Source organism: Elgaria multicarinata, chromosome 1, assembly GCF_023053635.1.
Source record: "Elgaria multicarinata webbii isolate HBS135686 ecotype San Diego chromosome 1, rElgMul1.1.pri, whole genome shotgun sequence".
In the NCBI taxonomy this organism is placed as follows: domain Eukaryota; kingdom Metazoa; phylum Chordata; class Lepidosauria; order Squamata; family Anguidae; genus Elgaria; species Elgaria multicarinata.
The window spans coordinates 91,750,507-91,765,189 of record NC_086171.1 but is presented as its reverse complement, the minus strand read 5'-3'; positions in this window follow the sequence as shown (position 1 = coordinate 91,765,189).

Genomic DNA, 14,683 nt, shown 5'->3' with positions numbered 1-14,683 from the left:
GAAGAGATCATAGAATCATAGAAACATAGAATAGTATAGTTGGAAGAGGCCTAAAAGGCCATCGAGTCCAACCCCCTGCTCAATGCAGGAATCTATCCTACAGCATACTTGACTGATGGTTGTCCAGCTGCCTCTTGAAGGCCTCTAGTGTGGGAGAGCCCACAACCTCCCTAGGTCACTGATTCCATTGTCATACTGCTCTAACAGTCAGGAAGTTTTTCCTGATTTCCAGCCAGAATCTGACTTCCTGTAACTTGAGCCCGTTATTCCGTGTCCTGCACTCTGGGATGGAAACTGTACCTTTAAACAATGTAATGCAAAAATAGCAAGTAAATTGAAAGTATCAAAGCCCAACAATTAGCAATGAAGACAAACTCTCATTGAGGATATGCATAATAAAATAGTAGTTAAACCAATTACTAATTACACACAAAGTGTGTGTGTGTGTGTGTGTGTTAAAGTAAATTCATCTAATACTCTTCTCTTGAACAGGCAAGAGAACATTCCAATAAATTATAGTTTTTTTTATTCTGCTTGAACATTCTGTATTTTAATGTTTGGTGTTTAGTTATTTTTAAACTTAAAATGAATAACATGCAATTATGTTCAAATGAAAATGATTAAATACTCCAATAATAAGAAGGAAAATAGCAGAAGCTATTGAGAGAGAAAATAAGGTATCTTGGGTTGGATACAGACTTCGTCATGCTCAGAGTAGACCCATTTAATTCAATATGATAAGTTAATCATGTCTTTTGTTTTAAATGCAGCAGCTACTCTAAGCAATCAGAGATTCTTTGAAAGTATGTACCTGCCTGGACCCTAAGGTCATCCTCAGGGGTCCTTCTTCGTGAGCCCCTGCCAAAGGAAGTGAGGCAGGTGGCTACCAGGAGGAGGGCCTTCTCTGCTGTGGCACCCCGGCTGTGGAATGAGCTCCCTAAGGAGGTTCGCTTGGCACCTACATTATATTCCTTTAGACGCCAGGTGAAGACCTTTTTATTCTCCCAGCATTTTAACAGTCTATAAATAAATTTTAACTTGGTGTTTTAAATTTGTAATTTTGCATTGCTGCTGTTTTTATCTGGTTGAGCTTTTATATTGTATTTTATATTATGGTTTTATACTGTTGTTTTATACCTTGAATGTTTTTAATTTTTGTGAACCGCCCAGAGAGCTCCGGCTAGTGGGTGGTATAGAAATGTAATAAATAAATAAATAAATAATAAGTACAAGTGCATTCTGCAAGCAAAAGGAGAAAAATAATGTGAAACTTTTAAACTTATCCTCAAAAATGAATGCAACAATGTAAAATGGCAGAAAACAACAATTCTTATTACGACCAATGATTGAAAATATTGGTGGAGTGATGTACACATGTGTACATGTTGCATTTGGAACTAAACAAATTAACACCCCCCTTCCCCAGATAATATTGACTTTAAACCTTGAAATCAGGAACAATCACTTCATCTAGCTCTCTCATCACACAACACACACAAGTGGCATAGCTACTATTAGGGTGACCATATTTTGGAAACCAAAAAGGAGGACAACATGGTCGGCCCCCAAGGGGGCGTGTCCAGCACCAAGGGGGCGTGCCCACCCAAACATAGCCTTGGTCACATGTCTGATTTTACAGCACACATTTAAGACAAATCTGTTCTACATAGAATCTTAATGTTAAAATCACTGAAATAAAGAACAAGTGAGAGATACAATGTATTTGAAATTAACTTCACTCACTCCTACTTTTGTAGGTTTTGCTGTACTTTGAAGCTTTTGCTATGCTTTGTGTGTTACATTCTCCCCTTCCTTCAAATATATTTTCTGACTGTATCTTCACTCATTGCAAGCTGCTGTTGTTGTTAACAGGGTTTGCTACTGGCCGGCAGGATGGCTGGCTTTTTTTAATTTCAATTTTTTAAAAAAGCTTGTGTATAATTGTCAGAAGTTTCTCTACTCTAACATTAGGGTGGGTGTTGTGGCAGTTTACCTAAAGACTGGAGATCCCCTTAATGCCAAGGGCTGAAACTGCTCAATATGCAAAACCCCAAAGAGGAGGTTTGGCAACCTGAGTTTGAAGGATATGGCTCTGTGGCGTTACACCCCACAAGTCAATTCCAAATGTATGTCTGCAGTTTGTAAGTCTGTGGTTTTTAGAATGTTGGCCTGAGTGGGCGGAGTTAGAATGTCTTGGGAGGGGGGAGGAGTGATATATAAGGGAATGACTGAGGGGATTGAGGGAGCTTTTCAGAGGGACTTGTTAGGTACTCTTAGAGTCTGTAGTGCTCTCTGTGTTTATGGTACTTAAGTTCTGGGAAATTTGAGGGTCAGTGTAGTGAGTGGTGTCTTTAGAGTGTGGTGTGCACGTAGTGGAGGTATATCAATCAATACTGATAATAAAGTTCAAGAGTGATTGCGTGAGAAAAAGGAAAGCGCGTATGTGAATGAGTGATAGGATTGTATGGAAGGTTTCAAAAAGGTTTTTAAATGTTGTTATTTGAAACAAAGCTTATGAACTTTTAAAAATAAATTTTGATTGTTTTGTTTTTAAACTACCACAAAAAGCCCACGTGTCTGTTTGGCGTTTATCATCTTAAGTCTACACATATAACACCCACTCTGACAATCATTCACCTGAGCAGATATAACTCACAGCGCATTATTATATATATTAAAATCCATTCTCCATTTTAACCCCTTTCTCCAAATAGTTTGGAGGAAGGTGGGTTTTATCCCTTGCCTCAGGCGTATCAAGCGGTGGTGCTTGGCTTGAGCAGGGAGTAGCGCGGCCGGGTCTGGTGTTCAGAGCCTGTGTCGCCCCAGACTCCAGCAGTTTTAAAACACAATAATTTTAAAACTTTGAACTTTTTAAAAAATCCTAAAAAAAAATGGATGAACAGATCTGATTCAAACCTGGCATGGCTAAATCTCTCCTTAAGAGCTATCATGGTGCGAACTTTCAGCCTCTTATCTTTTAAAAATGTCATTTTAAAAAATAATAATTTTAAAACCTCAAACTTAAAAAAAAATCCTAAAACTCAATGGATGAACAGATCTGTTTCAAACTTGGCATAGCTAAAGTCCTTGTTAAGAGCTATCATGGTGCCAAGTTTCATCTCTTTATCTTTAAAAATTAAAATTAAATCCTCAAATTTTAAAAAATTCCTAAAAATCAATGGATGAACGGATCTGTTTCAAATTTGGTATGGCTAAAGCTCTACCTAAAAGCTATCATGGCACCAACTTTCAGCTCTTTATCTTTAAAAATGACAGTTTAAAAATAATTTAAAAACCAATTTTAAAAAATTCCTAAAAAATCAATTGATGAACAGATCTGTTTCAAATTTGTTGTGGCTAAAGCTCTACCTAAATCCTATCATGGTGCTAAGTTTCATCTCTTTATCATTAAAAATGACGATTTTAAGAATAATTTTAAAACCTCAATTTTAAAAAAAATCCTAAAAAATCAGTGGATGAACGGATCTGTTTCAAATTTGGCATGACTAAAGCCCTTCCTAAGAGCTACCATTGTGCCAAGTTTCATGTCTTTATCTTAAAAAATGATGGAGTTATAAGCATTTTTGTTAATTCCCATTAGAGCTGCTCTTTGGAAAAATCCAGATTCCCCCCCCTCCCGGATTTGTCATGAAAAACCCAGACAAATCTGGGCAAATCCAGTCATATGGTCACCCTAGCTACTATGGTTATTATATATTGTTTCTTTCTAGAAAAACCTCCTCAAACATACTGAAACATTAAAAAAAAACTTTAGCTAACTGCAGATATTTGAATTTTTCAGGACCCTATCCTATGCACTGGTTGAACTGCAGTATATTTCCCTCTTCTGACCCCAGAATGTGTATATGTGTTTGCTTTGCCCAAATATGCAAACAACAGCAAAATCTGAAATTGTTCGTTTAAGATCTGAAAAGCATGGAGAAAAAACAGGGAAAGCCAGCTTAAAATACAACAAGATACTAGAGCTTGGGGGAATCCCTTCCCCACTCAACATCACTTTGCTAACCACACTGGCTTTAAAACACCAGTTCTGTGAAGTGCCACCAGTGATTTGGGCCACTCCCCTTCTTGCTGTTTCAGGACTTGACAAAGTGCCTCCCCCTCCCCAACCTCAAATTAGGTGATTATTGAATGGGAAGAAAAAATACCAGCCCTTATACAAATGACCAGCTCATCAAGTTGTAATGAGGGAAAACCTTACCACTTGATAAGACCCAACTTTTAGCGCAGATTAGAATATGTGGCATTGGGGGGGGGGGGGGCTAACCCTTTTGCCAATAAGATGACCAAATGGTAGAAAACTTGGTAGAAAACTTGGTCATCTGCTTTGGGCCTTTGTTAGCACACATTCAGTTCATAATTAATTCAAGGAACTGATTTGGAAACTCTGGACTCCAATGAAAAAAGAGATAGAGCTGGTTTAGCAATCCAATTCAGATCTCCAGATAACCTCTCTCAGAAGTTTCATGTAGGTGTTAAACAGCATTGTGGGGAAGATGGAACCCTGAGGGAGCCCCCAGACTAAACACCTTGGGGCTGAACAGTAATGGCCAAACACCACTTCCTGGGACCTGCCCTCCAGGTACATCCAAAACCAACATAACTCTATACCGCTCAACCCATTCCAGTCAAGTGGCCCAGAAGCATGCCATGGTTGATGGCATCAAAAACCTCGGAGAGACCAACAGAATCAGTTCTCCATTGTCTAGTCATGCATCCATCACGACAACCAAAGCAGATTCAGTCCCCAAACCATCCAGGAATCTTTGACATTGGGTTACCCCTGCAGGCTAAAGCCTCTTGCCCAATCATTTAAATTTGACATTGGCTGATAGTTTATCAAAGCAGTGGGATCAAGCTAAGGTATTTTCACCAGTGAAAATACCACACCTTCCTTTAACCCAGATGACACTGCACCATCCTCATTTAAAGAAGCATTCACTAACTCACACAGCCAGGCCATCTTATGCCCATAGTAACAGGACAAGCATATCATAGAATCATAGAATAGCAGAATTGGAAGGGGCCTACAAGGCCATCGAGTCCAACCCCCTGCTCAATGCAGGAATCCACCCTAAAGCATCCCTGACAGATGGTTGTCCAGCTGCCTCTTGAATGCCTCTAGTGTGGGAGAGCCAATGGCACTGCCATAGGAACTACTCCCAAAGTATTATTTATTTATTTATTTATTTAGCACCAACAAAATATTTAGCTGTACAAAATATACAAATAAAACAGCGATACCCTGCCTAGAGGCTTACAATCTAAAATCACATTAAAACATATGAAGGGGGGAAGGGGTTCACAAAACAGAAATAAGAGAATAATCATAGTAATAAGAACAGTAAATCAAGCTAAAAGTGCCAAGCTGAGGGAGCGCCAAGCTGAACTGAGGGGGGTGTCAAGCTATGCTGAAGGCGTGCAGGCTGAGCTAAAGGGGGCACCAAGCTGAGCTGAAGGGGGTGCCAAAGCTGTCCACATGGGGGCACCAAAGGCACTCCTCGCTCAGGGTGCAATTTATTTTAGTCAGCTCTGGCAATGGGGGGGGGGGGGGGCTGAAAAGCAAGATTTGTTTGCTGCCATTACAACCTCAGCGTTGTCTCTAATGAGTTCTAGAGCCAAAGTCATCTTGAATCTTCCCCCACTGTTGTTCTGGCTGCCATCCCTGCTCTTTCATTACCCTCATTCACTGGAAAACCAGGGAGCCAGTTGAGACCAACAAGTGGGAGGGGGTGCTTAGGAGCATTTGTGCCAACCGCCTGGGCTATTTCCTCCATTCAGAAGTTGACCAGAACATTGAAGAACCACCAGCCATGGTGACAGGACAATCCCCCAGAGCCATCAAGAATCCATCAGTCCCTGAGGGTGAACCATCCTGATAGGACCTCCACCCTTGCAAAGAGCAGGAGTCCCACTGAATCTAAAGCTGATGAGCAGACATGGAAAATAAAATGAGGATGAATGTTCAGTTGTCCTTAGCTAGGTCTTATGAAGGGGACCAATTTACCTTAGTTTCAAAAAGTGTTTCTTCTTAAATCATATTCGAAGGTGTTCAGGGTTTGTATCCCCATCTAGTTCCTTCCATCCTGGCTCTTTGCCTTCTAAAGCCACGCAAAACAAAAGCAGATCCTTCCTGCCACCTTCCCAGCACTCCCTGCCTGAGCCTCCAACCCAGAAGCCTTAAAGGAAGCTGAGTTGCTCCAGGAACACCTGTCTTGGTGGCAGCACCATCCTCTGAGACAAGGACAACATCTGTGTTTACTCTTTAAAACGAGATGTATGGGAAGCTCCAGTTTATGACTACGGGAGTTGTGGTCTCACAGTGGCAAAGGAAAATGTGCTCAAAGGCACCCTCCTCTTTCCTAATACTTCATATAAATCCTTGGCTTAAACTCCTCAAGCTGCTCCCCTTTTCAGCACAGATAATGTTCTACCTCCACAGCCAAAGGCTGACCCTTCCCCACCACTCACCTGTCACAGCGACAGAGTTAGCAAGACAGATGACCAGGAGTAATGCCACAGCTCCCTTCATCTTCTGTCACGCCTTGCTATGGGGTAGAATTCCCCAGATGCATACGGTCCGAGTTGGAGAGACAGCCAAGCTCACGAACAAGGCTCCAGCTTTCAGCTTACAGTGAGCCAGATGGAAATGGGTGCTTTGTGCAAAGGGTGTCTACTAAGTGTAAATGGACCTCTGATCTCCTGGGACAAAGGGCAAGTGCAATCATTACTTGACAAAGGCAATAGAAGGACTTTGAAATGGCTGATCAAAGAATAATGATGTTATATGATTTTCTCAGAGTGGCAACAGGGGCAATTTCATAATAAAACACTTGTGCATGAGCAGGAAAAGTCTGGCTTCCTGCTTCACTTGTCCTACACTACCAAGGTTGATGAAGCAAAAGAGAGATAAAAATCAGAATAACTAAGCATGCAGTGGTCTCCACCTGGGGACACCTCCAAAGGTGCTTGTGAACGGGGTTTTCAACGTGGTGCTCATGGGCACTTGCAAAATGTTTTTTTTTAAAAAAAAAATGCTGCATTTATTTATTTCCTTTTTAAAAATATTGGTACATGGATTTGTATGAAATGCATACAACTTTCTATCAATTATAGGTTTCAACAAAAGTGGACCAAATATCCAAATAAGTATCCATTTGAAAATGGTGTCTATATGCCACCCATTCAAATATTGAAAGTATTGCAAGGTCCTCAATCCATTGCATTAGAGGAGGGAAGGGTTATTCTTCTATTGCCAAAACATATGTTTAAAAGAAGCATTAGCCATATTGCACTGCCAGCAATTAGCTGAATTAGACAATCTCACATTAAAGACACATTGTGGTGTCCAATAGACGCAAATAAAAACCCTTTGCTGAATCAGATGCAGCCTAAGATCCATAGATGAGACAGGTAGACACCAAAGTGGCAATCCGCTGATTAAATGTTCTGTGGTGATGCCCACAGCAGCTTCTCAAATTCCCAAATGTGACCATGGGTGCAAAAACGTTGGGAATCCCTGGCCTATCAATTGGAAACTGCAGGATTTTAGAGGAAACCAAGTAAGTTTTGAGGCTTAAGCAGATAGTATGTGCAGATGTCTCCAGCAAAGGAGATCGTTACCTTGTCGTGGTGCTGGAGCTTGAGCACCTCAAGGATGCCATGAGCTAAACCGTGAAGGGACACCCAAGACGGGAAGGTCATGGCAGAGAGGTCAGACTAAATACGATCCCTGGGGAAGGTCATGGCAACCCACCCCAGTACTCTTGCCCTGAAAACTAAATGGATCAGTACAACCAGAGATATGTCGGTATACCATCGGAAGATGGGACCCCCAGGTCGGAAGATGGTCAAAATGCTACTGGGGAGGAACAGAGGATAAGTTCAACTAGCCCCAGATGTGTGCGATGCGCTGGGCTTGACAAATCCAAGGCTGGAGTTAAAATCGCAGGAAGAAACATTAACAATCTCAGATATGCAGATGACACCACTTCGATGGCTGAAAGTGAGGTGGAGCTGAGGAGCCTTATGACAAAGGTGAAAGAAGAAAGTGCAAAAGCTGGGTTGCAGTTAAACCTCAAAAAAACCAAGATTATGGCAACCAGCTTGATTGGTAACTGGCAAATAGAGGGAGAAAACATGGAGGCAGTGACAGACTTTGTATTTCTGGGCGCAAAGATTACTGCAGACGCTGACTGCAGCCAGGAAATCAGAAGACGTTTACTTCTTGGGAGGAGAGCAATGACAAATCTTGATAAAATAGTTAAGAGCAGAGACACCACACTGACAACAAAGGTCCGCATAGTTAAAGTAATGGTATTTCCTGTAGTAACCTATGGCTGCGAGAGCTGGACCATAAGGAAGGCTGAGCGAAGGAAGAGAGATGCTTTTGAACTGTGGTGTTGGAGGAAAATTCTGAGAGTGCCGTGGACTGCAAGAAGATCAAACCAGTCCATACTCCAGGAAATAAAGCCAGACTGCTCACTTGAGGGAATGGTATTAAAGGCAAAACTGAAGTACTTTGGCCACGTAATGAGAAGACAGGATACCCTGGAGAAGAGGCTGATGCTAGGGAAAGTGGAAGGCAAAAGGAAGAGGGACCGACCAAGGGCAAGATGGATGGATGATATTCTGGAGGTGACAGACTTGACCTTGGGGGAGCTGGGGGTGGCGACAGCTGACAGAAAGCTCTGGTGTGGGCTGGTCCATGAAGTCACGAAGAGTCGGAAACGACTGAACGAATAAACAACAAAAAATGTGATAATTTATTTTATAAATTTATACCCCACCCTTCATTGTAAAAAACATTCCCAGGGGAATAAACAAAAATGTCATTAATAGCAATAAAAATAAACATGACAATAAATGAACAGCACAGTGGAGTAAAAGCAACAGATAACCAGAGATGGAGAAAATCTATAAGAACTGGAAGCCCGAGAAACGACTGAATGAATCAACAACAACAATGTGCAGATGTGTAAATGAGTTATTTCATGGGTTTTCCCCTCACAATTTTTCTGCTGCCAATCATGTATTGCAAGCATCACCCATTTTTCCATTCACAGGAAGGTACTGAAGATCTGTTGGGAGAGAACATACTTGTTTTTACTCCAACTCTTCTAGTTCCAAAGGTCTACTGGATCGGGCAAATCTCACAGCAGCCATGATGGACAAAATGGAAGCCTGTGGTACAGTGAAAATTAACGTTGCATAATTTTTTGGGTGGGGGGAGATGGAGAAGCTGCAAGTTGCATAAATGTGTCCTTGCTTGACTGAAAAGAAGGAGAAAAGAACTTAAGCACAGAACTATAGGATGACCATATTAAAAGGAGGACAGCAGCACTGGTAGGAGCTGCCCTGCGGGGTGGGGTGGGTGGGCAGGCCGCCGTCTCCCTTCGCTGCCCAGCACGGGCAGCTGGGCCTCAGCTGAGCCAGTGCAGGCACCAGGCGACCACTCTCCGGGGTGTGGGGGGGCAGGCCGCTGGCTCCCTTCGCTGCCCAGCCCGGATGGCTGGGACAGCGCTGGGACAATGTGGGAGCTGGGTGGCCATTCTCCGGGGTGTGGGATGGGGGGCAGGCCACCAGCTCCCTTCGCTGCCCAGCCTGGGCAGCTGGGCCTGGGCTGGGACAGTGTGGACGCCGGGTGGCCATTCTCTGAGGGGTGGGGTGGGGGTGGGCAGGCCACTGTCTCCCTTTGCTGCCCGGCCCAGGCGGCTGGGCCTGGGCTGGGACAGCGCGGGTGCTGGGTGGCCATTCTCTGAGGCGTGGGTGGGGGGGTGGGTATGCCGCCAGCTCCCTTCGCTGGCTGGCCTGGGAGGCTGGGCCTGGGCTGGGCCACCAAAGGTGCTGGGCAGCCATTCTCTGGGGTGCGAGGTGGGTGAGGGAGTGAGCAGGCGGCTCAGTTCGCTGCCTGGCTCGGGCGGCTGAGCCTGGGCCAGCTGCAGCACAGCCATCCTCAGTGACGAGGCGCAGTGCAGGCAGCGTCATCAGCCACAGGGCGTGGGGCAGGTGGCTCTGTTCCATTATCATAATTATCCCTTATCATTATCACACCCACCAAGCAGCCAGCTGGACATAGAATCATAGAATAGTAGAGTTGGAAGGGGCCTATAAGGCCATCGAGTCCAAATCCCTTCTCAATGCAGGAATCCACCCTAAAGCATCCCTGACAGATGGTTGTCCAGCTGCCTCTTGAAGGCCTCTAGTGTGGGACTGCCCACAACCTCCCTAGGTAACCAATTCCATTGTCATACTGCTCTAACAGTCAGGAAGTTTTTACTGGTGTCCAGCCGGAATCTGGCTTCCTGTAACTTCAGCCCGTTATTCCATGTCCTGCACTCTGGGAGGATCGAGAAGAGATCCTGGCCCTTTTCTGTGTGACAAGTTTTTAAGTATTTGAAGGGTGCTATCATGTCTCTCCTCAGCCTTCTCTTCTCCAGGCTAAACATGCCCAGTTGTTTAGTCTCTCTTCATAGGGCTTTGTTTCCAGACCCCTGATCATCCTGGTTGCCCTCCTCTGAACACGCTCCAGCTTGTCTGCGTCCTTCTTGAATTGTGGAGCCCAGAACTGGACGCAATACTCTAGATGAGGCCTAACCAGGGCCAAATAGAGAGGAACCAGTACCTCACGCGATTTGGAAGCTGTACTTCTATTAATGCAGCCCAAAATAGCATTTGCCTTTCTTGCAGCCATATCGCACTGTTGGCTCATATTCAGCTTGCAATCTACAACAATTCCAAGATCTTCTCGTTTGTAGTATTGCTGAGCCAAGTATCCCCCATCTTGTAACTGTGCATTTGGTTTCTATTTCCTAGATGTAGAACTTGGCATTTATCCCTATTAAATTTCATTCTGTTGTTTTCAGCCCAGCACTCCAGCCTATCAAGATCACTTTGAAGTTTGTTTCTGTCTTATTTATTTATTTATTTTCATTTAGAATATTTATATACCGCTCCTCATTGAAAAAATTTCGGAGCGGTGTACAAGATAAAATGAAAATAAAAACAGAATAAAACAGTTAAAACAAAATTTAAAAAGAAGCAAAAAACGACAACACAGAAATCCAAGGCTGCATGTTAAAGAAAGGCTTCTTGGAATAAAGATGTTTTCAGGAGGCGCCGAAAGGAGTACAAGGTTGGAGCCTGTCTGACCTCCAGAGGCAGGGAATTCCACAGGAGGGGCGCCACCACGCTGAAGGCTCTTCCCCTGGTGGATTCCAATCGGAGGATGGATCTAGGTGGAACCACCAGGAGCAGGCCCTCGGATGACCTCAGTGACCGGGCAGGTTGGTAAGGGAGAAGGCGCTCTCTCAGGTATCCTGGTCCCAAGTTGTTTAGGGCTTTGTACACAAGTACAAGAACCTTAAACCTGGCCCGGTAGCGAATAGGCAGCCAGTGCAGTTCCCTCAGCAGAGGAGTTACATGCTGGAAAGGGGCAGCTCCAGACAACAGCCGAGCTGCAGCATTCTGCATTAGCTCCAGCTTCCGGAGCAGCTTCAAGGGCAGCCCCACATAGAGCGCGTTGCAGTAATCCAGTCTTGAGGTTACCAATGCCTGTACCACCATGGTCAAGCTATCCCTGTCCAGGAGAGGCCGTAGTTGGCGAACCAACCCTGTCTTCCAGCTATTCCACCCAATTTTGGGTCATCTGCAAATTTGATCAGCGTTCCCTGCACCTCCTCGTCCAAATCATTAATAAAAATGTTGAAGAGCACTGGGCCCAGGACTGAGCCCTGCGGTACCCCACTCGTTGCCTCTCCCCAGTTTGAGAAGGTTCCATTGATAAGTACTCTTTGAGTCCGATTCTGTAGCCAACTGTGAATCCACCTAATAGTCGTTCCATCTAGCCCACTTTTAGCTAGTTTGTTAATCAGAATGTCATGTGGTACTTTGTCAAAAGCTTTGCTGAAGTCAAGATACATTACATCCACAGCATTCCCACAGTCCACAAGGGAGGTTACCCGATCAAAAAATGAGATCAAATTAGTCTGACAGGATTTGTTCCTGATAAATCCATGTTGGCTTCTAGTAATCACTGCATTGTTTTCAAGGTGCTTACACCTTATACGTCTTTATAATCTGCTCCAGAATTATCCCAGGGATGGATGTCAGACTGACTGGTCTGTAGTTCCCAGTTTCCTCCTTTTTGCCCTTTTTGAAGATAGGGACAATGTTAGCCCTCCTCCAGTCGTCCGGCACCTCACCCGTCTTCCATGATTTTGCAAAGATAATAGACAGAGGTTCTGAGACTTCTTCCGCTAGCTCCTTCATTACTCTAAGATGCAGTTCATCGGGCTCTGGGGATTTGAACTCATCCAAAGAAACGAGGTGTTCCTTGACCATTTGTTTATCGATACTTCAGCATTTTCACAGTGAAAACGGAGAGTCTGAAGGAGTACTGTGAGTTTGTGGACATTGATTGTAGAAAGGTGCTTTCCCACAGCAGGACATGGTGGCTATCCTTATTCCCTGGAATCACAAGGCTACTGCAGATGTTTCCAGCCTTGAAGTCCTTCTTTCTTTTTAAAGACAGTATTTTCTCCATGATGCAAATGCAGTGGACAAAAGAAAAGAGCAGGTGTCTGTGGATACACTGAAAGGACTTTTACTGGTGAAATATAATTACAAGAAAATGACTTGTAAAGATTTTTACCATTTCCTTTTGAACACCCCACCCCTTTAAGAAAAATAAGATCCAGTGAAAAATATTCCAGGGCACATCAGGAGGAAGAAAAGTCTTGAAATTTGTACAGTAACTAAAAATAAATGTTAATTTGTGATACGTTGAATGTCGCACTTGTTCTTTATTTCAGTGATTTTAATATTAACATATGTAGAACAGTTTTGTCTTGTAAGGTGTAGAATTAAACATGTGACCAAGGCCACGCCCCCTTGGGGGAGGGGACATGTCATGTTGGCCCCGCCTTGGGGGTGGGCATGTTGGGGTGGGCACGCCTCCTTGAGGGTGGCCATAATGTCCTCATTTTTGGTTTCCAAAATATGGTCAGCCTACTCTGGAAAGTGCATCATTTCTCCCTGACATGCTAATGATGGCCTTAAAGGGGAAAGCATGTCATTCCAGGACATTATAGAAAATTACAGAAAACCCTCCAACACCCAGAATAGAACAAAAACCAGGACAAATCCAGGGAAATCCTGACACTGTAGACCTTAGCCTGAATCTTGATGCACCAGTGTTTTCAGGGCCTACATGGTGGCTCAGCACCCCCCTCTACCTCAGAAGCTGAGCTTTTTGCCTCTTGGGGAAGCAGATCTGAAGGCATCTCGTGTGAGGGCCCAGGACTACCTTGGGAAACCCCGGGTCTTTTGATGCAGTCTATTCCTTTCAGACACCTGATTCCAAAGGCTCTAGCTCTTCCTTTGATGAGGAATTCCCCAAGGGAGCCATGAGACTACAGGAGTTTCCTCCTGTTAGGAGAAAGGCTGAGCTATGTGAAATCCTGGCTGAAGGAGCACACTTTACCCTGGATGAATCACACTGGAGACTCTGGGCCAAAGGAATAAGAAAGCTTGCATTTTATTGCAGGAAATACATGTAGGATAGGAGAGTCCTTAACCCAGGATGGAGGGCAACCTAAAGAGATGTCTCCTCGTCACACCAATGTTTTATCACACTGTTGTCCTGCCTTGTTTAGCATTTTTCTCTGTGACACTCACACAACACCGTCCCTGTCCTGTAGTCATCTTGCCTCTTCCCCTCCATTTTGAATCTTTTTCAAGTGTGGGGAAAGTGTGGTATTTTTTCTCCACGTGGGATAAAACCACCCTTCCTTCCCTGTGTATTGCTGCCTTTGAGTTATGTTGCAGAACATTCCTTCTTGGGGATGTGTGTGTTGAAGGGCGGTCTTGCTGATGAAAGAGGAGGGCAGGACAGTTCTCCAGTGCCTCGAGTCAGTTGAATGGACTTTTGCTGCTCCAACCTCACTCTCATTGCTCTATCATCCACCTGTTTCAACTTCCCTCTTTTTTTGCTCGCTGTACAAGCTGCCCAGCCAACGAAAAGCTAAATTGCTAAACTTTAGACAACAAAACCAGAGTGATGGGGAGGGGGGAGACGTCCATGTCCATGAGAATGTGTCCATCAACCACAAGAGCCAATGAACTGGAGGGGGAAGGAGAAGGGGTGGGTGGGGCGGCAATACCAGGAAGTGCGAGCTGGCACGGGGGGGGGGGGGGAGGTAAACAAGTCAAAATAGTCTAACAATGCACGCATGTGAAAGTGACCAGTGCTTGACGTGGACTTCCGGCTTCTGGTATTACAAGCTGCAGCTTGCTTGAGCTCTGTAAGAATGCTTAACTTTCAGCTACTAAATCCTTAACTATCTAAGCTACTGTAAACACCGAACACCAAACAGTAAGTCTTAGCCTGAGCAACGCCTCCTTGTCCTGATAAGTTGTTTGTTTTATTTCTCTCTGTGGCTAAAGCACAAGAGAGCAGAAAAATTAAGAATCAAACCGCTTATCAGCTTATCAGTGTTGTCTGCGTTGTTGTCCCGACTTGGCAAGACCCAGTGGAACAGTTTGGAAAACAAATGCAAGCAGCAAGTCTGAAAGAGCTGCAACTTTAGGTGGCTAGGTCTGAAGGTGGAATCCGAGCCCATACATTTGGGAACAGTCTTTGTTTTTTTTCAGGATTCTTAAT